Here is a 26824-nt window from a genome sequence, read left to right as displayed (position 1 = left end):
CAGCTGGTAATGATGGTGTTGGTGGTGGATCTGATGGTAGTGGCAAGAGCAAAATAGGACCGAATGCAGGAGGTGCTGACCCTGCGTCATCGTCTGGCTACATAAGGCCTCGAACGCTTAGTTTTCTAGGAGTTGGCAAACCGCTTTTAAAGCCAGAGCATCAGGAAAAAGTTTTGTCTTACATTGCTGACTCAGCCTCCAGCTCTATCGCCTCCTCTTCTTCAGTTGTAAAAAGTAAAAGCACTGAGTCGTCATTGGAGGCTCATGTTCATGAACCACACCTTTCCTTGTGTCCTTCACCCCAACCAAGATTGAAGGATGACGCATGCCATACTACTGATTACTCCATGGAGCTGTTTTCACATACCATGCCTTGATTATCAAGTGAAATGGTGAATTACCCAGGCCAAGATGAATCTGACATGGAGTGCACTGATGCACAGCCGCTGATGGATGATTCTGCTGGTACATTCACTCAGAGCACTACATTGTCCTCACAGTGTACAGAGCCAGATTCTGACCCTGATGAGACTCAGGTGCCCCTTCCCGCACACTATACCACCATACACGGTGACACAGAGGAAGGTGCACATGACATAGAAGAGGAGGTGATGGATGACCCAGTTGTTGACCCAGATTGGCATCCATTGGGGGAAGAGGGTGCTGCTTCCAATAGCTCAGATGAGGAGCATCCACAGCAGACATCGACATCGCAACAGCTGTTATCTGGCAGGCCCGGAGCACTCCAAAGACAGGTTCCAAACATCAAAAGAGTTGCTGGACAGCTTGTCCAGAGGGTCAAAAGATCACAGCGTGCTAGGCCGCAAAATGTCTGCCAAAGTAGGAAGAGTGCAGTGTGGCACTTTTTTGAACAAAATCCTCATGATCAGGCCAAGGTTATCTGTAAGAAGTGCGCAAAGACCTTTAGCCGAGGGAAAAATTTGAATACCAGTTGCATGCTTAGACATTTAACCAGCATGCACTTGCAAGCGTGGACACAACACCAAACCTCAAGTGCCACATGTGCAACTGATCACAACGAAGGTAGTCAGCAATGCTACATTGTTTCCCCCACTGTAAGCCCACCGGTTAGCACAGCAGCAAATGTTGAGGTGTCGTTGCAAGACCACAGCAGTCAGGGAATCCCACTGTTATATCAACGAAAGACTGATTCTAGGCCATCAGAAAGAACACCAACTCCATCACCATCATCAACCCTCTCTCAGTCCGCCCTGTCCACCGCTACTTCCACCATATGCAGCTCTCAAGTCCAGCTCACCCTCCCAGACACTATGAGTAGGTCAAGAAAGTACTCAGTCTCTCATCCACGTACACTGGTTTGAACGCCCACATTGCCAAACTAATCTCGTTTGAGATGATGCCCTTTCGGTTGGTGGAAAGCACAGCTTTCTGCGAACTCATGGCCTATGCAGTACCACGCTATGACCTACCCAGTCGCCACTTCTTCTCTCGCAAAGCCATCCCAGCCCTCCACCATCATGTGAAAGACCGCATTGTCCATGCACTCAAGCAGTCAGTGAGCGGAAAGGTGCACCTCACAACTGATGCATGGTCCAGTCGGCATGACCAGGGCCGTTACGTGTCCATCACTGCGCACTGGGTTAATGTGGTGGATGCAGGGTCCACAGGGGACAGCGGTGGTGGGACAGTGCTGCCTAGCCCACGGTATAGGAAACAGTTGGCTGTAGGCGTTCGACCCTCCTCCTCCTCCTCCTCCTCCAGAAGCGAAAGCTCGTCCACAGAGCGCAGTCGTACGAGCACTCCATCTGCAGCTGCCACTGTTGCACACGATGTGTCCCCCTATCGAGCAGCTAGTGGAAAGCGTCAGCAGGCTGTGTTGCAGATGATGTGTTTGGGCGACAGACACACCGCCGAGGTGCTGGCCGAGTACTTGAAGCGACAAACTGAGTCATGGCTGGGCAGTGTACATCTTGAGGCAGGCAAGGTAGTTAGTGATAACGGCCGTAATTTTGTGGCAGCCATAGCCCTTTCAAAACTCAGCCACATACCTTGCTTGGCTCACACCTTGAACCTGGTGGTGCAGTGCTTCCTCAAAAATTATCCGGAGTTAACAGCCCTGCTCCAGAAGGTGCGAAGACTGTGCGCGCACATCCGCCGGTCGCCTGTACACTCCGTTCGTATGCAGAAGCTGCAGCGATTGCTCCACCTTCCCAACCACCGCCTCATTATCGACATTGCAACAAGGTGGAACTCCACCCTGCACATGGTGGAGCGGCTGTGCGAGCAGAGGCAGGCCATAATGCATTTGTGGGAGGATACACGGCCAGGCACTTTGAGAGCAGACATGGAGTTGACAGGTGTGCAGTGGTCGAAGCTGAAAGACCTCTGTAAAGTCCTTCAGTGTTTTGAGGAATGCACACGGCTGGTAAGCGCAGACGACGCCATCCTAAGCATGAGCATCCCACTTATGCGTCTGCTCATGCAAACTTTGACGCACCTTAAGGAGCAGGCGTCTGCAGCCAATGTTGATCAGGAGGAAGAGGAGGAGGGAATCCTTGATGACATTCAGCCATTGTCTGCTCAGGGACCTCTCCTGGACGAGGTGGAGGAAGAAGAGGAGGAGGAGGATGATGATGGGGATGATTACTTAGGGGAGGAGGATGTATCTCGTGGGGCAAGTGAAAATGTTGGCGTGGCAAGGTCTGGTACAGGGTTTGTGCGTGACTGGAGGGATGTGTATTTGCCAGAAAGTGCTCCTCCACCCAGCACTCGCAGTGCATCATTGACACCGGGAACCTTGGCCCACATGTCAGATTATGCCTTGCGGATCCTAAAAAGGGACCCCCGCATTGCCAAAATGATGAACGATGACGACTACTGGTTGGCCAGCATCCTGGATCCACGCTATAAAGGCAAATTACAAAACATCATGCCACAGGAGAACCTTGACCTAATATTGGCTAATAAACAAGCAACTCTGGTAAATCGGTTGCTTGAGGCATTCCCAGCACACAGCAGCGGTGATGGTTCTCACACGAGCCGTACGGGCCGGGGGCAGCTTGGCAGAGGTGTTCGTGGTGCACACAGCAGAAGTGGCGTTGGAGACAGGGGTTTCATGACAATGTTGTGGACTGATTTTTCAAATACCGCTCACACAACTGGTAATACTGCATCGATGGAAAGTGACAGGAGACAGCAGTTGTCAACTATGGTTACAAACTACTTTTCCTCCCATATCGATGTTCTCCCACACAGGTCATTCCCCTTTGACTATTGGGCCACTAAACTGGACACCTGGCCTGAATTGGCACAATATGCTTTACAGGAGCTCGCTTGCCCAGCTGCAAGTGTGCTATCGGAAAGAGTCTTCAGTGCAGCTGGATCAATCCTGACAGAAAAAAGGACCCGTCTGTCAACCCAAAATGTGGATGATCTAACCTTCATTAAAATGAACCACGCATGGGTTTCCAAGGATTTTGTCCCACCTTCCCCTGATGACACATAGGGTGACAGAAAAATGGCTTGCTTTGGTCCACCTCTTCCTGGTACTTCACCTATTTTGCCTTTTGCATCAGCTGAATGTCCAACATCAACATATGCCACTTTCTAAAACTCCCTAACTGTGCTGCCTCCCCCCCATGGCCGGGGTCACCACCTAGCGCACGACACCGTGCGAGTGCCGTTGCCCTGGACAGGTGGGTAGGCCGACTCTTGGGCGCGGGCACTGGCACAGGGTCCCTCATAGTGCAATCAAGTGTCTCTGACGGTGGTGGTGCACACCCGCCATCAGACACACCGCTGTACTATGAGGGGCCCAGTGCCAGTACCGACGCCCACGAGTGGGTCCCCCTTGCTTGGGCAGGGCCCCAGCATTTGCAATCTTTACCTCTCCCTGCTCCTCCGCTGTGTAATCTGGGCCGTCAAATCCATACTGTGCCTGACACCGTCTGAGCCTGCCTCCTGATGTATAGACATATATTTTGAATGTGTACGCTATCCATACATGTTATCCGGGGATACGGTACCCTTTCTAACCTTTGTGCAATCACGTTCAATCCATACTGGGCCTAACACCATCTGGGCCTGCCTCCTGAGACATATATTTTGAATGTGTACGCTATCCATACATGTTATCCAGGGATACGGTACCCTTTCTAACCTTTGTGCAATCACGTGCAATCCATACTGGGCCTAACACCGTCTGAGCCTGCCTCCTGAGACATATATTTTGAATGTGTACGCTATCCATACATGTTATCTGGGGATACGGTACCCTTTCTAACCTTTGTGCAATCACGTGCAATCCATACTGGGCCTAACACCGTCTGAGCCTGCCTCCTGAGACATATATTTTGAATGTGTACGCTATCCATACATGTTATCCGGGGATACGGTACCCTTTCTAACCTTTGTGCAATCACGTGCAATCCATACTGGGCCTAACACCATCTGAGCCTGCCTCCTGAGACATATATTTTGAATGTGTACGCTATCCATACATGTTATCTGGGGATACGGTACCCTTTCTAACCTTTGTGCAATCACGTGCAATCCATACTGGGCCTAACACCGTCTGAGAATGATAGATGGGGCCCACCATACACTGGAACATTCCAAAGGTGGACATCAGACACTGGAGCAGCATTTACAGGGCCCATTATACACTAGAGCATTAGAAATGGGGCCCATTATGTTTGGAGCATTATTTGGGCCCATAAGACAGTAGAGCTTCAACCATGGGGACCAACATATACTGTAGCATTATGTGGAGCTCATCATATACTGTTTCAAACATTATATGGGACCAATGATTCTGTATGGAGAAATAGATGGGCCTCGTCATGAGATGTAAAAAGTGAGGTATTTTTCATTGTACTATACCGCTATTTCTCTGCCGTATCGGAGCATGATGAGTTGTGGTATGTGTTATAGGGGCGCTCTTTCACCCAGGGCACATGAAAACCTGAAGCCAGCCCTCCCCCCCCACAGTCTGTAGCCAAATAACCCCCATTTTTCAGTGCGTAACTTGTATTATGAAGTTAATTAAGGTTGACAAGCTTAAGTAAGAAGAATTGATGCTTTTGGCATTCAAATGAGCACTGTTGGTGTGTTTCCTGTCCTCCTCTCACTGCCGACTTTTATTCCCCATTGACTTACATTGGGTTTCGTGTTTCGGGACGACCCCGACTTTTCCCTATAATCGGACGATCTTGCTCGACCCGACTTTTGGAAAAGTCGGGTTTCACGAAACGAAACGCGACCCTAAAAAACCAAAAGTCGCTCAACTCTAGTCGTCATAAATGGTACATTCTCTAAATGGGATGTAGTCAACAGTGGGGACCGCAGGGATCTATACTGGGAGCAGTGGGAACCACAAGGATCAGTACTCGGAGCAGTGGGGTACTGCAGGAATCTGTACTGGGAGCAGTGGGAACCACAAGGATCAGTACTCGGAGCAGTGGGGTACTGCAGGAATCTGTACTGGGAGCAGTGGGAACAACAAGTGTTAAGAATGAGTCACCGAGGAGGAAAAATCAAAAAGCAAGCTGAGCCCAGAAAACCGGAGAGGTTGGTAACTAGCGGATTGCAGACCCCTGATCCTATCCACAACAACTTGCAGTAGCCATGGAGCGTGCCTACGGTGGTCCTAGATGCCTCGTCAAGGCCGTAGAACTAAATAAGCCTAAACAAAGAAAGGGAAAATCTAAAATGCCCCAGAGCAGACCCCAAAGCAATAGACAGCCCCTAACATGTATTGTCGGTGAAACAAGATGAAAACACAGACACAGGTAGAAAGATAGGCTGGGCAAACGATGGGGCCCTCGCTAACTAGAAAGGACAGGAAAGAAAAGCTGCTGTCTGCAATCATGCAAAAAATCCTGCCAAAAAGAATGTCCAACATGTCTGATAGAAAAAGGCCCTGAAGTTTCTAGACTTCAAATCACTATATCAGCACTCAGGTATATTCTGAAGACAGAGCAAAAAAGATCAACTGATCAGAGACAAAATGGGGATTCAGCCCAGTCCCAGCCAGGGCTGGCTGAACACAAAAACTAAGTAAACCAGACAAAACCTCATATGAACAATAGCAGAGAAAACTTAGCTTTAGGAAGGCAGGAACCAAACTGGAAACAAGGAGCCACAGTCAGGAAAAATCACCAGCAAGAAACTAGGGAGTCAGCTGTCTTAAATCCAATCAGAAACTCCTGATGTCCAATCGCAGTCCTCTTCCTCAGGTGGCCGGTCTCTGCCATTTAGATCAGCTTCATTACCTCCCTTCACCAACAGAGGGAGTCCAGATAGAGAACTCACTACTCCTCTGTCAGCACAGCTAGCTCCATAACCCTCACCAGAAGCCAGAGGCAAACCCGAAAATGAGCTCACAACAGTACCCCCCTTGAGGAGGGGTCACCGAACCCTCATCCACGCCACCGGGCCGATCAGGATGGGCCCGATGAAAACAACGAACCAATCTATCGGCATGAATATCAGAGTCAGAGACCCAAGAATTGTCCTCCAGGCCATAACCCTTCCACTTGACCAAATACTGGAGTCTCCGTCTAGCCAGACGAGAATCCAGTATTTTCTCTACCTCATATTCCACAGTACCTTCAACCAATACAGGGTCAGGAGGTGCAGCCATAGGAACTACTGGCTCAACATATCTCTTCAACAGCGACTTATGAAACACGTTATGGATCTTAAACGTAACAGGAAGAGTCAATCGAAAAGAAACCGGATTAAGAATCTCCAAAATCTTGTAAGGTCCGATAAATCTTGGCTTGAACTTTGGAGAAGCCACCTTCATAGAGATATTCTTTGATGGCAGCCAAACCATATCACCCACTTTAAACCGGGGACCAATGGTCCTATGCCGGTTAGAAAAACGCTGGGCCTTTTCCTGGGAGAGAGACAACTTATCCACTACTTGGTCCCAAATCTGCTGCATTCTCTCTACCACAGTGTCAACACCTGGGCAGGCTGAAGATTCCACTTGCCCTGAAGAAAATCGAGGATGAAACCAAAAGTTACAGAAAAAGGGCGACATCAAGGTGGCAGAACTAGCTCTATTTTTTAAAGCGAATTCGGCCAAGGGCAAAAATGAAACCCAATCATCCTGATCAGCAGATATAAAACATCTCAAATAAGACTCCAAAGTCTGGTTTGTTCTCTCCATGTGCCCATTGGTCTGAGGGTGAAACGCAGGGAAGGACAACTGAATTCCCAGCTTGGAACAAAAGGCTTTCCAGAATTTGGAATCAAACTGAACTCCTCTGTCCGATACAATGTTCTCAGGAATCCCATGCAACCGAACCACCTGTTGTAAAAACAAGGGTACCAACTCTGAGGAAGATGACAACTTTGGGAGTGGTACTTGATGGACCATCTTAGAGAATCTATCACAAATCACCCATATAACAGTCATTCTCTGAGAGACAGGAAGATCAGAAATAAAATCCATTGAAATATGGGTCCATGGCCTCTTAGGCACCGGCAAGGGCATCAACAACCCACTAGAGCGAGAACAGGGTTTAGACCGGGAACAAGTCCCACAGGACTGCACAAAATTCCTGACATCAAGAGATAAGGCGGGCCACCAAAAAGACCGACTCACCAAATCTGTGGTACCAAAAATACCTGGATGACCAGCAAATGCAGAGCAATGAACTTCAGACATCACTCTCTTCCTCCACTGGTCAGGAACATACAATTTTCCCATAGGACAACGCTCAGGTTTGTCCTCCTGGAATTCTTCCTGGGCACGTCTCAAATCGGGCAAGATGGCAGAAAGAACTACCCCCTCACCTAGGATGGTAGTAGGCCTGGTCACAATAGGAGAATCAGCAAAAAAACTCCTAGAAAGGGCATCTGCCTTAACATTCTTAGTGCCTGGAAGAAAGGAGACCACAAAATCAAAACGTGTAAAAAACAAGGCCCACCTAGCCTGTCTAGGATTCAAGCGTTTGGCCGACTCAAGGTAAATCAAATTCTTGTGGTCAGTGAGGACCACAACTTGATGTCTAGCTCCCTCCAACCAATGTCTCCACTCCTCAAATGCCTATTTCATGGCTAACAATTCCCGATTCCCCACATTATAGTTGGGTTCAGATGGGGAGAACTTTCGGGAAAAGAAGGCACAGGGATTCATTTTAGACGTCACCGGATCTTTTTGGGACAAAACAGCTCCTGCACCAATCTCTGAAGCATCTACCTCCACCTGAAAAGGAAGTGAGACATCAGGTTGCCGCAAAACCGGAGCAGAAGTAAACCTCCGCTTCAGCTCCTGAAAGGCCGAAACAGCCTCTGAAGACCAATTCAGCACATCAGCACCCTTCTTAGTTAAATCAGTCAGTGGTTTAGCAATACCAGAAAAATTAGCTACAAATTTACGATAAAAATTAGCAAAACCCAAAAACTTCTTGAGAGCCTTCAAAGAAGTGGGTTGAACCCAATCATAAATGGCCTGCACCTTGGCCGGGTCCATTTCAATAGTTGACGGAGACAAAATAAATCCCAAAAATGAAATCCTCTGTACACCAAAAAGGCACTTCGATCCCTTAACATACAAGGAATTCTCCCTCAAAATCTGGAACACAGTCCGAACATGTTCCACATCAGAATCCCAATCCCTGGAAAAGATCAAACTATCATCCAGATAGATGATCAAAAACTTATCCACAAAGTCCCGGAAAATATCATTCATGAAGGATTGGAAGACAGAAGGGGCATTAGTGAGCCCAAAAGGCATCACCAGGTACTCAAAATGTCCCTCCGGAGTATTAAACACCGTCTTCCATTCATCCCCATGCTTGATGCGAATAAGATTATACTCTCCCCTGAGGTCAAGCTTAGTAAACCAGCAAGCACCTTTAACTCTGGAGAATAAATCAGAAATCAGGGGTAACGGATACTGAAAATTAACCGTAATTTTGTTGAGGGAACGATAGTCAATACAAGGCCTTAGTGAACCATCCTTCTTGGCCATGAAAAAAAACCCAGCACCTAAGGGTGAAGAGGATGGTCTAATATGACCCTTCTCCAGCGACTCCTTAATATAAGATTGCATAGCCTCGTGTTCGGGTACAGATAAATTGAAAAGTCGACCCTTGGGAAATTTACATCCAGGTCTCAACTCAATTGCACAGTCATAACTCCTATGAGGAGGCAAAGACGCAGACTTGCTCTCACTGAATACATCATAAAAATCAGCCAAATAGTCAGGAACATCATGCGACTGGGGAGAGGTGGAGAAAACAGGAGTGTCACAAAGAGCATACCGACAACCCCAACTCACCACAGACACAATTTCCAATCCAAAACCGGATTATGGATTTGCAACCAGGGAAAACCCAGAACAATGGTATCATGTAAATTATGCAACACCAAAAATCTGCAATTTTCTTGGTGGTCTGGGGCGACCCGCATTATCACCTGGGTCCAAAACTGAGGTTTATTCTTCGCCAAAGGAGTAGCATCAATACCCCTCAAAGGAATAGGCGTCCGCAGAGGTGTCATAGGAAAACCACAAAGTTAAGCAAAATCCAAGTCCATTAGATTCAAGGCCGCTCCGGAATCCACAAAAGCCTTCGCGGAAAATGTGGATAAGGAGCAGATCAGAGTAATTGCCAATAGAAACTTAGGTTGTACACCACCCACAGCAAATGTGTGTGCAAAACGTTTCTCTCGTTTAGGGCAGACAGAAATAACATGAGAGGCATCTACACAGAAAAAACACAGCTTATTACGCCTTCTAAACTCCTGACGTTGCGCCCTAGACAAAACTCCATCACATTGCATAGGTTCAGACATTTGTTCAAAATGTGGCAGCGCCTCCCATGTAGTCTTGCGTTCACGTAAACGCCGATCAACTTGAATGGCTAATGACATAGAATCGTCAAGACCAGAGGGAACAGGAAATCCCACCATAGTATCTTTTAAAGTCTCAGACAAACCCTTCCAATAGAGAGCTGCCAATGCACTATCATTCCATGCACTAAGGACCGCCCACTTTTGGAATTTCTGACAGCATAGCTCTGCAGGATCCTGACCCTGGTTCAATGCCAATAGGGCTCTCTCAGCTTTATCTATAGCATTAGGTTCATCATATAACAACCCCAAGGCTTGAAAAAATGCATCCACATTAGTCAAAACAGGATCTTCAGGTGTCAAAGAAAACGCCCAATCCTGGGGATCGCCGCGCAGCAAGGAGATAACAATTTTAACCTGCTGCGCAGAGCTCCCCGATGAGTTAGGCTTCAAGGCAAGAAATAATTTACAATTATTCTTAAAATTCAAAAATTTAGACTGATCCCCAGAAAACACATCAGGAGCAGGGATCCTTGGTTCAACAGCATGTGAATGAGTGAGATAGGCGGAAATTCCCCTCACTTTACCAGAGAGCTGCTCCACACGATCAGACAATTGCTTAATCTCCATCAAGGAGAAAAATAAAATAAAAAAAAAAGAATCCTCCTATGGCCCCAGAGAAAAAGAGGAGAAAATATACATATATAAAAAAAAAATTTTTTTTTTTTTTTACAATTCTCTCCTGCTTTTGAGTACCCTAGAATCTGCGGTATGGCTGGTGATTCTGTTATGAATGAGTCACCGAGGAGGAAAAAAACAAAAAGCAAGCTAAGCCTAGAAAACCGGAGAGGTTGGTAACTAGCGGATTGCAGACCCCTGATCCTATCCACAACAACTAGCAGTAGCCGTGGAGCGTGCCTACGGTGGTCCTAGACGCCTCGTCATGGCCGGAGAACTAAATAAGCCTAAAGAAAGAAAGGGAAAATCTAAACTGCCCCAGAGCAGACCCCAAAGCAATAGACAGCCCCCAACATCTATTGTCGGTGAATCATAGAATCATAGAATCATAGAATCGTAGAGTTGGAAGGGACCTCCTGGGCCATCTGGTCCAACCCCCTGCTCAAAGCAGGATCGCTAAATCATCCCAGTCAGATGTCTGTCCAGCCTCTGTTTGAAGACTTCCATTGAAGGAGAACTCACCACTTCTCGTGGCAGCCTGTTCCACTCATTGATCACTCTAACTGTCAAAAAGTTTTTTCTAATATCTAATCTGTGTCTCCTCCCGTTCAGTTTCATCCCATTGAAGCAAGATGAAAACACAGACACAGGTAGAAACATAGGCTGAGCAAACGATAGGGCCCTCGCTAACTAGAAAGGACAGGAAAGAAAAGCTGCTGTCCGCATTCACGCAAAAAACCCTGCCAAAAAAAATGTCAAACACGTCTGATAGAAAAAGGCCCTGAAGTCGCTAGACTTCAAATCACTATATCAGCACTCAGGTATATTCTGAAGACAGAGCAAAAGAGACAAAATGGGGATTCAGCCCAGTCCCAGCCAGGGCTGGCTGAACACAAAAACTAAGCAAACCAGACAAAAACTCATATGAACAATAGCAGAGAAAACTTAGCTTTAGGAAGGCAGGAACCAAACTGGAAACCAGGAGCCACAGTCAGGAAAAATCACCAGCAAGAAACTAGGGAGTCGGCTGCCTTAAATCCAATCAGAAGCTCCTGATCCAATCGCAGTCCTCCTCCCAGGTGGCCGGTCTCTGCCATTTAGATCAGCTTCATTACCTCCCTTCACCAACAGAGGGAGTCCAGATAGAGAACTCACTACTCCTCTGTCAGCACAGCTAGCTCCATAACCCTCACCAGAAGCCAGAGGCAAACCCGAAAATGAGCTCACAATAAACTAGGATCAGTACTGGGAGTAGTGTGTACTGCAGGGATCTGTACTGGGAGCATTGGGGACCACAAGGATCAGTACTTGGAGCAGTGGGGTACTGCAGGAATCTGTACTGGGAGCAGTGGGGACCACAGGGATCTGTACTAGGAGCAGTGGGAACAACAAGGATCAGTACTGGGAGTAGTGGGTACTGCAGGGATCTGTACTGGGAGCATTGTGGCCCGCAGGGATCTGTGCTGGGACCAATTCTATTTAACCTCTTTATTAATGACATTGTGGATGGGATTGAGAGTAAAATGTCAGCCTTTGCTGATGGCACCAAACTATGTAGAATATTAAAATCTAACCTTGAGATTACAATATTGCAAATGATTTGGATAAGATGAATGGGAAAACAGTTAGCAAATGAGATTTAATATAGATAAATGTAGAGTAATGCACCGAGGACGGAGAAAACCTATTGCTGCATTAAATAGGAGTATACTCTGGAATACAAAACAGGACAAGGATGGGAGATTCTTGTTACAAGAAAGCTGAGCAGCAGCACTCAATGTCAAGTGGCAGCAGAAAAAACAAACAAGACTTAGGATGTTTAAAAAGAAATAAAGTCATTTACAATTGCGAATCTCTTTTCTATGGAGCTGTGCTGATGGATTTTATCCAGAATTTCAGAAAATAATGGTGGGTCGGGTTTCTTCCACCAAAAGGCATTTGTATTTTTAATAACTAGAAAAATATGTATGATAACAAATTTGCCAGATGGATCAACTAGCTCCAGGTCAAGAGATAACAGAGCTCTTTGAGGTGTAATTTTGAAATTTTGGTAAAAGGAAGTAATATGCAGCGACACACTGTTCCAAAGATCTTTAATCTTTGGGCAACTCCAAAACAGGTGAAAGAGATTTCCTTGTAAATGACGTCATTGTAAATGACGGAATAAGCAAATGCTCCAACAAATGGAAGGTTTGGAATACTAAATTTTGCAACGTTTAATCATATTTGGTCTGGTTTGAAATCGCTAGCTTGACTTCAAATATATACATTGTGTATGCGGTTACTATAACTTAATTTTGTATATTCATGTACTAGTAAGGTATGGTCAAATAGACTTGAGTTCTCTATTTTTTATCCCCTTAGCCCTTTTGCCCTGGTTTCCCTTTATTATTCCCTTTCTTTCATTTTCCTTCCCTCCCCTTTTCCTATCCCCTGTTATTCTACTAAAAATCCAATAAAATGTTTGAAAAAAAAAAAAAAGATAAAATCACGTGATCTTAATGTACTCTTACCCTTTTATAAATCACTGGTGAGGCCACATCTAGAATACGGGATCCAGTTTTGGCCTCCACATTTTGAAAAGAATATTCAGAAGTTAAAATCAGTTCAAAGGCTGCAACTATATTATTACACGGGATGGAGGCTGCTCCTATGTTACAAGGAATGGAGGCCTCTTGTATGATGAGTAGTTGGAAAATTTGTGGTGGTTTAGCTTAGAAAAAAGATGCCTTAGAGGAGATCTCATTTACATGTATAATGTTATGTGTGGTCAGTACAGAGGACAGCACATGACTTATTCCTTCCAAAGACTCTGTTAAGGACCAGGGGACACTCATTATGGGTGGAAGAAAGGCGATTCCGGCAGCTAAATAGGAAAATGTTCTTTACAGTTAGAGCAGTCAGGCTGTGGAATACTGATCACAAGAGGTAGTAATGGCAGACACTATAACAGTTTTTAAAAAAGGGCTGGATGATTTTCTCGATACAAATAACATTGTGGGTTATAGGTAAATTATTATTATTATTTATTTATATAGCACCATTGATTCCATGGTGCTGTACATGAGAAGAGGGGGTTACATACAAATTACAGATATCACTTACAGTAAACAAACTAACAATGCCAGACTGATACAGAGGGGAGAGAGCCCCCTGCCCTTTCGGGCTTACATGCTACAGGATGGTAGGGAAGGAGACAGTAGGTTGGTGGGTTGCAGCAGTTCCGGTGTTGGTTGAGGTGATATCACTGGTAGTGGTGAGAGAGAAGGAGGTAGCGGGGTCATTGCAGGCTGTAGGCTTTCTTGAAGAGGTGGGTTTTCAGGTTCTGTCTGAAGGATCCAAATGTGGTTGATAGTCAGACTTGTTGGGGTAAAGAATTCCAGAGAATAGGGGCAGTTTGGGAGAAGTATTGGAGGCGGCTGGGTGAGATTAAATTAGTGACAAAAAGTACAATTGGTGGAGAAAGGTTGAACTTGATGGACCAAGGTATTATTTCCAACCTATGCAACTATGTAACAGAGATGATCAGCAGTCTGAAACTGGACAAACTGGATCTGCAGGGCACAAATCAGATTATCTAAAGCTGAAAATGAATTGAGGCTTGCAAGAGCTGTCAAAAGCAATAATAAAGGATTTTGGGGATATGTCAAAAGTTAAAGAAAAGTCAAAGATGCGATAGGATTTTTACAGGATGAAAATGATGAAATGGTAAGACAGGATGTTGAGAAGGCTGAACTTTTAAATTCCTATTTTGCATCTGTTTTCTCTCAGAAAGGAAATGTAACATCAACTGTTCTTCACTGTCCTATTAAGGGAATAGAAGAATCCAGGATATCTATAAACAGAAAGATAGTGAGGAAACACTTAGCTAACCTAAATGAATTCAAGTCTCCAGGTTCAGATGAATTACACCCCAGAGTACTGAAGGAGATAGCAGAAGAAATTTTTGAACACCTCTCCATAATCTTTGAAAATTCTTGGAGAACAGGAGAAGTGCCAGAAGACTGGAGAAGAGCAAATGTTGTTCCTATCTTCAAAAAGGGGAAGAAGGTGGACCCAGGCAACTATAGGCCGGTGAGTCTGACTTCTATACCAGGGAAGATCTTTGAACAAATTATTAAACAGCATGTATGTCAATACCTGGATAAGAATGAAGTGATTAAACAGAGTCAGCATGGGTTTGTAACTAATAAGTCATGTCAGACTAACTTAATTTCCTTCTATGACGGTATCACTGATTGGGTGGATCAAGGAAATGCTGTAGATATAGTATATCTTGACTTCAGCAAAGCATTTGACAAAGTCTCTCATACAATCCTTATTGGAAAAATGATTAAGTATGGAATGGACAAGGCAACTGTTAGGCGGATTCATAACTGGCTTAGTGATCGGACCCAAAGAGTGGTCGTAAATGGCTGCACATCCAGTGGAAGAATGTCTCAAGTGGGGTACCACAGGGCTCTGTCCTGGGCCCTGTATTGTTCAACATCTTTATCAACGATTTAGATGAAGGAATTGAGGGTAAAGTGATTAAATTTGCTGATGACACAAAGCTAGGAGGGATAGCTAATACTAGAGAAGAGAGAGAGAGGATTCAAAAAGATTTAAATAAACTGGAGAAGTGGGCAGCAACTAACAGAATGGTTTTTAACAGGGAGAAATGCAAAGTACTACATCTGGGCAATAAAAATGAAAAAAGCATATACAGAATGGGAGGAATAGGGCTAAGTGACAGCACATGTGAAAAAGACTTGGGTATACTAATAGATCACAGACTGAATATGAGTCAACAGTGTGATGCAGCAGCAAAAAAGGCAAATGCAATTCTAGGATGTATTAACAGAAGCATACAGTCTAGATCACGTGAAGTCATTATTTCCCTCTACTCCTCTTTGGTCAGACCTCATCTGGAATATTGTGTCCAGTTTTGGGCACCACATTTTAAAAAAGACATCAACAAACTGGAGCAAGTTCAGAAAAGAGCGACCAGAATGGTGACCGGTCTGCAAACCCTGTCTTATGAGGAAAGGTTGCAGGATTTGGGAATGTTTAGTTTGCAAAAGAGAAGACTGAGAGGAGACTTAATAGCTGTCTACAAATATCTAAAGGGCTGTCACATTGTAGAAGGATCAACTTTATTCTCATTTGCACAAGGAAAGACTAGAAGCAATGGGATGAAACTGAATGGGAGGAGACACAGATTAGATATTAGAAAAAACTTTTTGACAGTTAGAGTGATCAATGAGTGGAACAGGCTGCCACGAGAAGTGGTGAGTTCTCCTTCAATGGAAGTCTTCAAACAGAGGCTGGACAGACATCTGACTGGGATGATTTAGCGAATCCTGCTTTGAGCAGGGGGTTGGACCAGATGGCCCAGGAGGTCCCTTCCAACTCTACGATTCTATGATTCTATGATTCTATGATTCTTTATTTCCCCCGGCAACATCTGTTGTCAGGATCCACCATAAACATTACACTGTTAGCTGAAATTGACAATATTGGTGGGTTCAGACGACATTAGTCAAATGTACAGTGGGGAAAATAAGTATTTGATAAACTGACGATTTTCCCACCTACAAAGAATAGAGAGGTCTATAATTTTTATCGTAGGTACACTTCAACTGTGCGACACAGAATCTTAAAAAAATCCAGAAAATCACATTGCACTTTTTTTTAAATTAATTTGCAATTTATTGCATGAAATAAGTATTTGATACAATAGAAAAACAGAACATAATACTTGGTACAGAAACGTTTGTTTGAAATGACAGAGGTAGTTCTTGACCAAGTTTGCAAACACTGCAGTAGGTATTTTGGTCCCCTCCTCCATACAGATCTTCATATCTTTCAGGTTTCGGAGCTGCTATTGGGCAACATCGAGTTTCAGCTCCCTCCAAAGATTTTCTGTTTGATTCAGGTCTGGAGACAGGCTTGGCTACTCCAGGACCTTGAAATACTTCTTACGAAGCCACTCTTTAGTTGCCCTGGCTGTGTGTTTCGGGTCATTGTCATGCTAGAAGAACCAGCCACAGCCCATCTTAGGTGCTCTTACTGAGGGAAGGAGGTTGTTGGCCAAAATCTAGCGATACGTGACCCCATCCATCCTCCCTTCAATACAGTGCAGTCATCTTGCAGAAAAGTACACCCAAAATACAATTTTTACCCCATCTTTCTTCCCGGTTGGGACGGTGTTCTTGAGGTAGTACTCCTAATTCTTCCTTGAAAAAAAGCAAGTGGAGTTAATGTCCAAAATTTTTATTTTGGTCTCATCCGACCACATGACCTTGTCCCATGCCTCCTCTGGATCATCCAGATGGACATGTGCTGGTGTGAGCCTGGGGACCTTTTGTGTCCTGCAGGATTTTAATCTATGACTGTGTTTGAGATTGTGGTCCGAGCACTTTTCAGGTCATTGACCAGGTCCTATGTAGTTCTTGTTACAACGCTCCATCATACTCACCCGGCCTCCGTTCCCATGCCGCAGTCGGCCTCTGCTCCCACGCCGCAGCCTCTCCCCATCCGACGGCCACGGCGGTCACCTGTGACGGGCTCGCGGCCGATGCCATCCCTGCATGCAATGCACATGCACCATAGGCCGCGGCCGCGCCTCCCTCCTGCTTCTTATGCTCCGGCTGTGCCCTGACCCGGAAGCACCTTCGGACCAATGGCTGGCCAGATGGGGCCATATCAGGCCACTTCCCCTTGAGGGAGGTGCCTGATCGTTGTGTTTCCTAGCATTCTGGCCTTGCTTCATTGTGTGCTCTCTGCTCCTGCAGTTCCGTTCTGGTCTGCTCTCCGCTGCAGCCTCTCAGTCCTGCTACCCGTGTCCCTTGCTCTCTTCCGCAGTCCTGCCTCCGGTATTCCTGCTGTCCTACTCCAGTCCTGCCTCCAGTGTTCCTGTTCCATCCTACTCCAGTCCTGCCTCCAGTGTTCCTGTTCCATCCTGCTCCAGTCCTACCGTCCTACTCCAGTCCTGCCTCCAGTGTTCTGGTTCCATCCTACTCAAGTCCTGCCGTCCTACTCCAGTCCTGCCTCCAGTGTTCTTGTTCCATCCTGCTCCAGTCCTGCCGTCCCACTCCAGTCCTGCCTTCAGTGTTCCTGCTTCATCCTGCTCCAGTCCTACCATCCTACTCCAGTCCTGCCTCCGGTGTTCCAGTTCCATCCAGCTTCAGTCCTTCCATCCTCCTCCCATCCTTTCTCCTGTGTTCCTACTTCTGTCATCCCTCCTCGTTCCAGTCTACTGTCTTACTCCATTCCTGCCTCCTGGTTCCAGCTCTGTTCTGTCATTCTATACTTCAGTCTCACAGTCCTACTCTGGTCCATCCTAAGCCGCCCCTCTCACTACCATGGTACTTGAACCCCTGGGCCTGCTCCTAACGGTCCCTGTATAGGGGTCGGTTCCACCTGGCAGCTCGCCCGGGGCCCCTCAGTGCCACGGTCCAGAGGGTCCACTCCCGGAGTTTCCGGCTCCAGACCACCCACGCTAACAGTTCTGAACTGATTCCTCACCTTTCTCAGAATCATCCTTAACCCCATGAGGCGAGAACTTGCTTGGAGCGACAGGCCAAAAAAGATTGGCAGTCATCTTATGTTTCTTCCATTTTCTAATAACTGTGCCAACAGTTGTCCTCTCACCAAGCTTCTTGCCTATTTTCCTGTAGCCCATCTCAGCCTTGTTCATGTCTACAATTTTGCCCCTGATGTCCGATGACAGCCCTTTGGTCTTGACCACGGTGGAGTGTAGGAGAGAGAAGTGTGCAAGCTTCCACGGGATCCAGATAGAAAACCACATAGGTTAGAGCCAAATCAACAGAGCAGGTAGGTGAACACAAAGGCTGGAAAGCACAGCATTTCAAGACAAAGGAGAAAAGTGGCACACCAAAAAGTAAAAATAAAAAACTTTTTTCGGCAATTAAGCCATGGTTAAACGCATACAGAACCTGATGCATTTCAGGTGCAAAAAGACGCACCCTTACTCATAGGATACAAAAGTAAAACAATAGTCACAATATATAACAAGGAACAACCAATCAAAAATCACTAGTGATTACAAGAATATGCATGAACATGTGTAAAAGCACAACAATTGGAAAGCGCATTCAGTAGATGTAAAACAAATCGTTTCTTGAATTCATGCCTTTAGGAAACCTTGTGTCCAACTTCAGAATCCAATAGGCTTCTCTTGTAGTGAGAATTTTCTGTTTATTACCCCCCCCCCGTATGAGACTGCAATTTTTTTCAAAAGCATAGAAAGAAAAGTTAGTGACATCACCATGATGGACATTAACAAAATGCTTGGACGCACCTGAATAAGATGCATTTCTATACTGAATATTAGAGATATGTTCAGCAATGTGTTTTTTTATTTTTCTTATAGTGCACCCAATATACTGCATCTGACAAGGAACACAGCAATTGCAGTATATCACGTACTGAGTGTCACAATTCAAAGAGGAAATAATTGTTACAGAAAAACCTCCAAAAGAACTAACAAATTTAGCTTTGTCCATAGTAAAAATGCATGCGTTACGCCAATTATTGGCACACTTAAAAAAAAACCTTTTGTCGATAGCCAAGTTCCAGGAACAGGCTGTCATTTCAACAGGCTCGGAGACAACGCATTGCCTAAGATATAACCTCTTCCAGCAACAAAATTGCAGCCATCAGAAACAATCATATGCAATTTTTCATCTTGGTTGACAATAGGAAGATATTTTTTCTTGATATTTGTGATACGATTAAACTGTGGACTATAAGGAGTTGAAAAAACTAATGGAGAATCCCTGGTGGACAAAGACAATTTATTGTTTCCAATAGATCCAAAACGCGGCTCTTTTGAAACCTTATTAAAAGCAACCCGCTATCCAACAGACGTTGGCGAACAATTGTACTTTCTTTTATGAAAGAATCCCGTTTAGAGCATAGTTTATTCACTCTATTGAATTCACCATGTAGAATTGATTTAGTAGTGTGTTTGGCTTGGGAAGAGGAAGACAGCAATAAGGAATTGCCGGCAACATCCTTCCTATAAACTGAAGTATGAATTTTATGCAAAATAACATCACCAGTCAACAAAATATCAAGAAAGGGAATTTAAATACCAGAACCAAAGATGATAAAAGATACATTTTAATCATTATGATTTAAATAATGATGGAAATCCTGCAGCTTAGAAAGAGGACCCTGCCAGATAAAAATCAGGTCGTCCACGTATCTACCAAACCAAAATATATCCTGTAAAAAGGGATTGACATCAGAAAAAGAAATAATTCCTCCCACCATGCCATATAAAGGATAGCGAGAGATGGAGAAAAATTAGAACCCATCGGTGCTCCAAGCACCTGAAAAAATAAGAATGATCAAACATGAAAAAATTATGCTTGCGTAGATATGTGAGCGACCTGATAATAAACTGTTTGAGCAAGTTAGAATAGTTGCTGTAGCGATTCAAATGGTGATTAATAGCCTTAATTGCCAATGAGTGGGGCATAGAGTACAGGTTGACAATATCACATGTAAAAAAATGAAAATTATCTTCCCAACGGACATTTTCCAAAGACATTAGAACAGAAGAAGAATCCTTTCAATATCCAGGAACCCTGGAGACTAAAGGATATAAATGATCATTGACCCACGAGCTAAGTTTCTCTTTCAGTGATCCTATACTGGAAAAAATTGGCCGCAAAGGAGGAGGAAAAACATTTTTGTGGGTTTTTGGTAAACCATGAAAAATATATACTACGGGATGGTCCGGAATCAACCATCTTCCAATTTTAGGATCAAGAACACCGACTGAGATACCCTCCTGAATGACAGAAAAAAGCTCCAATTTGTATGACAAAGTGGGTGTCAGATTTGAGCGGTAAATACATAGTAGAGTCATGTGAAACAGCATGAACAAGACCAACATACAATAAAGTATTCATTACAACAGTACAGCCGGCTTTATCTGTCTAATCACAATATTTGAATTTTTCTGCAATAGACTAACAGCCAAAGATTGACCAGCAGATAAATTACAATAACCATTGACTTGACTTGTTTCCTGATCCAACAATTTTAAATCATTTTCAACTAATGATTCGAAAATGTACAAAGATGCAGCTCTAGATTGCAAGGGGTAGTAGGAAGGGTTCTTGGGTACTACCACTATATCTCCATCAGAAACAACTAACGGGTCATGACTATGATCCTGTAAAGAAGATAATTCCAGTATAGCTTTTTGTTCCCTAAAGGAAAAGAACGTTGCTGAATATTTAGTAATAGCAGAATGAGAAGGATTACCAAGAGGCAAAACAGAATATTCAGAAAAAAAATGTCTTTTAACAGTTAACAATTGGGTGAATTTATTAACGTCTTTTAGAGTTTGAAAAAAATAAAATTTTCTTGTCGGCACAAAATTAAGTCCTTTTTGTAGGACATACAATTGATTTTGAGACGGGATTACAGGAGACAAAACAATGACATTCGAGGGAGAAGCTAATTCTTCATATGTCTGTTTATCACTGGACATCTTTTCCATGTGAAATGACTCCTTCCTCCTACCTCCTCTCCTGCATCTCCTGCGTTTTTTGCCGGTGTAGAGGACAGGTGTCGGGGGTCATTAGGATGGTTCATTTGTGCACCCATAGAATTGTCAGAGTCCATTCCTGAACTGTGAAACTCCGAACAGGAAAAAGACACAGATTTATTCTGTCGTTGCGCATTTTGAAGGTCAAAAGATTTATCTTTCAAAATAGATTTGTGCAACGATGCCCTATTCCAATTATGTGTACCCTGTTATTTTTATAATCAAGGGTGTCTCTCACAGTTTTGGATTTTTTTGTCTTGATGACATCTTCCAAGCTCTTAATATTATCCTGAATCTTTTTAATATTAAGATCATATTCAGACCATACTTTATAACCATTTAAATCCAAATTAATGCCATCAATTTCATTTTTCAATTCCTCAAGATGAGTCTCCTCATAGGAAATAATCAGTTCCATTAATTTGAAGGAACATTGCGAGAAAATGGATTTCCTTTTAAGAAGAAATTCATCAGAAAAAATGTATGTGGGCACTTTGTTAGGCGTAAGCCTCGTGGGATCATTTCTTTTTCTAAATATTTTTTTAAAGAATTTTGGTCCCACCATGTCCGTAATTCCTGCCCAACATTTTGTCAAGTTTCTTAAATAGATTTTTGGCATTAGAAAATTCATCTGTAACATTGTCCACTGGATCATTAAATACTTGGGCCAACCTGGCCATCCTGGAGTCTATCGACGAGGACATAATGCAGCAATAAGAAAAAAGCAATGACCAAAAAGTTGTGCTTAAAAACAGTTCAATCCACAAATCTGAGGCTCAAGAATTCTGTTCTAATGTCTTTGGAAAATGTCCGTTGGAACATTACCATTTTTGTACATGTGATGTTGTCAACCTGTACTCCTCTATTCCCCACTCATTGGCAATTAAGGCTATTAATCACCATTTGAATCGTTACAGCAACTATTCCAACTTGCTCAAACAGTTTATTATCAGGTCGCTCACATATCTACTCAAGCATAATTTTTTCATGCTTGATAATTCTTATTTTTTGCAGGTACTTGGAGCACCGATGGGTTCTAATTTTTCTCCATCTCTCGCTATCATTTATATGGCATGGTGGGAGGAATTATTTCTTTTTTCTGATGTCAATCCCTTTTTACAGGATATTTTTTGGTTTGGTAGATACATAGACGACCTGATTTTTATCTGGCAGGGTCCTCTTTCTAAGTTGCAAGATTTCCATCATTATTTAAATCATAACGATTTAAATTTATCTTTTATCATCAGTGGTTCTGGTAATCAAATTCCCTTTCTTGATATTTTGTGAATAAACTATGCTCTAAACGGGATTCTTTCATAAAAGAAAGTACAATTGTTCGCCAAGGTCTGTTGGATAGCGGGTACAGTCGGTACGACATTGATGCTGCTTTTAATAAGGTTTCAAAAGAGCCGCGTTTTGGATCTATTGGAAAGAATAAATTGTCTTTGTCCAACAGGCATTCTCCATTAGTTTTTTCAACTCCTTATAGTCCGCAGTTTAATCGTATCACAAATATCATGAAAAAATATCTTCCTATTGTCAACCAGGATGAAAAATTGCGTATGATTGTTTCTGATGGCTGCAATTTTGTTGCTAGAAGAGATTATATTTTAGGCAATGCGTTGTCTCCGAGCCTTTTGAAACGACAGCCTGTTCTTGGAACTTGGTTATCAGTAAAAGGTTTTTTTAAGTGGGCCAATAATCGTTGTAACGCTTGCATTTTTGCTATGGACAAAACTAAATTTGTTAGTTCTTTGGAGGTTTTTCTGCAACAATTAATTCCTTTTTGAATTGTGACACTCAGTACGTGATATTCTGCATTTGCTGTGTTCCTTGTCAGATGCAGTATATTGGGTGCACTACAAGAAAAATCAAAAAACGCACTGCTGAACATCTCTAATATTCAGTATATAAATGCGTTTTATTCAGGTGCGTCCAAGCATTTTGTTAGTGTCCATCATGGTGATGTCACTAACATTTCTTTCTATGCTTTTGAAAAAATTTGCAGTCCCACACGGGGGGGTAATAAACAGAAAATTTTCATTACAAAAGAAGCCTATTGGATTCTGAAGTTGGACACAAGGTTTCCTAAAGGCGTTAATTCAAGAAACAATTTGTTTTACATCTACTGAATGCGCTTTCCAATTGTTGTGCTTTTACATATGTTCTTGCATATTCTTGTAATCACTAATGATTTTTGATTGGTTGTTTCCTTTTATATATTGTGACTATTGTTTTACTTTTGTATCCTATGAGTAAGGGTGCGTCTTCTTGCACCTGAAACACGTCAGGTTCTGTATGCTTTTAACCATGGCTTAATTGCCGAATAAAGTTTATTATTTTTACTTTTTGGTGTGCCACATTTCTCCTTTGTCACGGTGGAGTGTAATTGACTGAGTGTGTGGGAAGGTGTCTTTTATGCAGGTAACACGTTCAAACGTGTTAGAGAAGAGAGAAGAGTTTATATAAATAAACTGGAGCAGTGGGCAGCAACTAACAGAATGGTTTTTAACTGGGAAAAATGCAAAGTACTACATCTGGGCAATAAAAAATGAAAAAAGCATATACAGAATGGGAGGAATAGGGCTAAGCCACAGCACATGTGAAAAAGACTTGGGTATACTAATAGATCACAGACTGAATATGAGTCAACAGTGTGATGCAGCAGCAAAAAAGGCAAATACAATTCTGGGATGTATTAACAGAAGCATACAGTCTAGATCACATGAAGTCATTATTGTCCTCTACTCCTCTTTGGTCAGACCTCATCTGGAATACTGTGTCCCGTTTTGGGCACCACATTTTAAAAAAGACATCAACAAACTGGAGCAAGTTCAGAGAAGAGCAACCAGAATGGTGACTGGTCTGCAAACCAAATCCTATGAGGAACGGTTACAGGATTTGGGAATGTTTAGCTTGCAAAAAAGAAGACAGAGAGGAGACTTAATAGCTGTCTACAGATATCTCAAAGGTTGTCACATTGTAGATGGATCATCTTTATTCTCATTTGCACAAGGAAAGACTAGAACCAATGGGATGAAACTGAATGGGAGGAGACACAGATTAGATATTAGAAAAAAACTTTTTGACAGTTAGGTTATGATTAATGAGTGGAACAGGCTGTCACTAGAGGTGATGAGGTCTCCTTCAATGGAAGTCTTCAAACAGCGGCTGAACAGACATCTGTCTGGGATGATTTAGCGAATCCTGCTTTGAGCAGGGGGTTGGACCAGACGACCCAGGAGGTCCCTTCCAACTCTACCATTCTATGATTCTGCGAAGCAGGTCCAATTAATACAGGTAATGAGTGCAGAGTAGGAGGCTTCTTAAAGAAAAACTAACAGGTCTGTGAGAGCTAGAATTTTTGCTGGTTGGTAGGTGATGAAATACTTATTTCATGAAATAAAATGCAATTTAATTATTTAAAAATTGTACAATGTGATTTTCTGTTTTTTTTTTTTTTTTCATTTTTAAATTCTGTCTCACAGTTGAAGTGTACCTGCAATAAAAATTAGACCTCAACATTTTTTGTAGGTGTGAAAAATTGCAAAATCGGCAGTGTATCAAATGCTTATTTTCCCCTCTGTGTATGGGGGCCTTAAGCAATGTAGTGCCTTATTGTCCTGACAGACAAAAGGATCGGTGGTGGTAATTTATCTCACCTCGTCCCTGACATAAGCACACTCTCATATGAATTAAATTGGCAAACTGGTGCCTCCAAAATTCAGTGATTCAGCTGACTTTGTGATCTATTGTGTATACCTTTTCCTAGAGAAACAGTTTTAAATTTAAATTGCTTCGTTTAGAACTAAATTACTCCCATTGACTAAAACAATACATCAACAACTGTGGATTCTTAGAAAGCAGGCAAAGACAAAGAAAGAAATCTCTTATTCTTATTTAAATCAAACAGAAATAAGAGCTCTGTCCACTGTTAATGTGGGTCAGTGGTCGGAGCAGAAGCCATTCATTCTTACGGATTTGTGCCAGGTCACAACCCAGTCAGGTGAGTGTATACAGTCCTTTGCTCGCTGTGTCCTATATTGAGGGTAACACACCTGGAGCGCTTTTCTCTCTTTATCTTATTCTTATGGAATAAAATGTCATACTATATTCATTTTTCATGGGTGATGAAAATAAAAAGTAAGATTGCTAAACAGAACAGACAAGATGATTGCATTTGCTTGTGGTGAACCCAATGTGTGTTTATTGGAGGATCCACAGCAGAGATCTTCTTAGGTTTCTGCCATGGATGTCCAGTTGATGTATCGCTCGTTGCTCACAAGGAGTGCCCCCATTCAATGAGGGTAATATGTGGCTTTTATACTTGCATTCTGCAAGAACAATACAAGTGCTAATTTTTGTGGATTTTTATTTTTTTCTGCAAATCCAAAATTAAAAAAAAAGTTGTGATGAGCACAATCTAATTGTTCCAACCAATCAATTCAGGATCAGGAAACATTCATAAAAGGATTGGGCCACTAACTAATATACCAACATTTATGTCCAGCATCATTCTAAGTATTGAACATTTTCTCTGCAGCAGTTAATATATATTTATGAACCCAAACATGTACAATTCTCGCCACAACAAATACACAAATTACCTTCATGTGATCTTGGCTGATCTTGGCTGATGAAATTCTTCTTAAGGCAGAGTATCGATGCCACCAATTACAAGGAAATTATTGTATTGGCTGCTCAAGTGAGCCTTCAAAATGAACTAAAGATGCAATGATATTGATGGGCTCAACTAGATGGAGATTGTGGAGATCCTAAATAGCTAAGAAACTGTCTCATACATACTTGTGCGCAAATTGTTTTGTAACACTACTTCCTCCGTGGTTTTACGATTTAGAAAAGGGGTCGGACTTCTCATTCCTCATGCACGAATTCTAAGAACGGTGTCAAAAATAATGGTAGAAGGATTATTTAAAGTGTATCTTTGTGGCCCAGGAAAAATAAGCTTAATGTGAATGCAATGAATGAATGAACATACAAGTCCAAAATTTTGTCCTTATTATATTTCTTATTGTAAATTTATGCAAATATCCAAATCTTGTGCATTAGATAGGAAAAGGAAAGGTCTTAAACTTGGATCAAGCTGAAAACTGAATGTGTCTAAATATCATCAATTAAGGAATGAAGATGGCAGACTGAAATTTGTGCAATATTTTACAGAACTAAATGCAACCACTAACATATGGAAAAGTCATTTTCTTACATGTTAAAGGTGTTCATAGCTTTCAATTCTATGGCTATGCAGACATGTTGATCACTGTATCAAAAAATGTAAAGATATTACGACATTAAGTTGACAATTTTCAATCTAAGAGTGATTTTGTGTTAAAAGGTGAGCAGTGATTTTAAGGTCCTTAGTAAATCCATATATGATAGTTTCTTTTTTTAAAGGCATTTTCCTTAGTGAAGAAAGCCTCAATAACATGGCCTCTGATAGGACCTGTTACTCTGACTGAAAATAGGGCAGAAAAAAACTTTATATACCTACTCATGAATTTCCTCAGTTAACAGTGCTGTCTAAAGTGATGTTGTTTGTGACACATGGTGGTGACCAATTGGAATACCGACCTGAGGACATACACAAAGTCAAACTGCCATGCTACAAACAGAGAATCAGTGACATAGTCTTTTTTTTCAATTTTTTTTGTCTTTATTCACCCAAATCTTGAAAAAAGCCTTTAGATTCTGCAAAAATATAAGTGTGTATGTAAGTATCATGCTTTAGTAAGTAGCTTTACACCATTGTTTTGTATTACTCTCTTGGAT

At 42.8% G+C, this 26824-nt stretch overlaps 1 long non-coding RNA gene across 1 annotated transcript in view; it reads right to left on the bottom strand.

Moving 5' to 3' along the window:
* The window catches only part of LOC141056200 (uncharacterized), a 65785-nt gene extending 39962 nt beyond the window's left edge, over positions 1-25823 (bottom strand). The window contains exon 1 of the long non-coding RNA XR_012221593.1: positions 25645-25823. This is a non-coding gene — a long non-coding RNA (uncharacterized lncRNA). The remainder of the gene's footprint in view (positions 1-25644) is intronic.
* Between the last annotated feature and the right edge of the window lie 1001 nt (positions 25824-26824).

This window comes from Dendrobates tinctorius, unplaced genomic scaffold (assembly GCF_039654945.1).
Source record: "Dendrobates tinctorius isolate UK_male_01 unplaced genomic scaffold, ASM3965494v1 ptg000196l, whole genome shotgun sequence".
Taxonomy (NCBI): Eukaryota; Metazoa; Chordata; class Amphibia; order Anura; family Dendrobatidae; genus Dendrobates; species Dendrobates tinctorius.
Note: the sequence above shows the minus strand (reverse complement) of the source record. Positions and strands in the feature narration are given on the sequence as shown.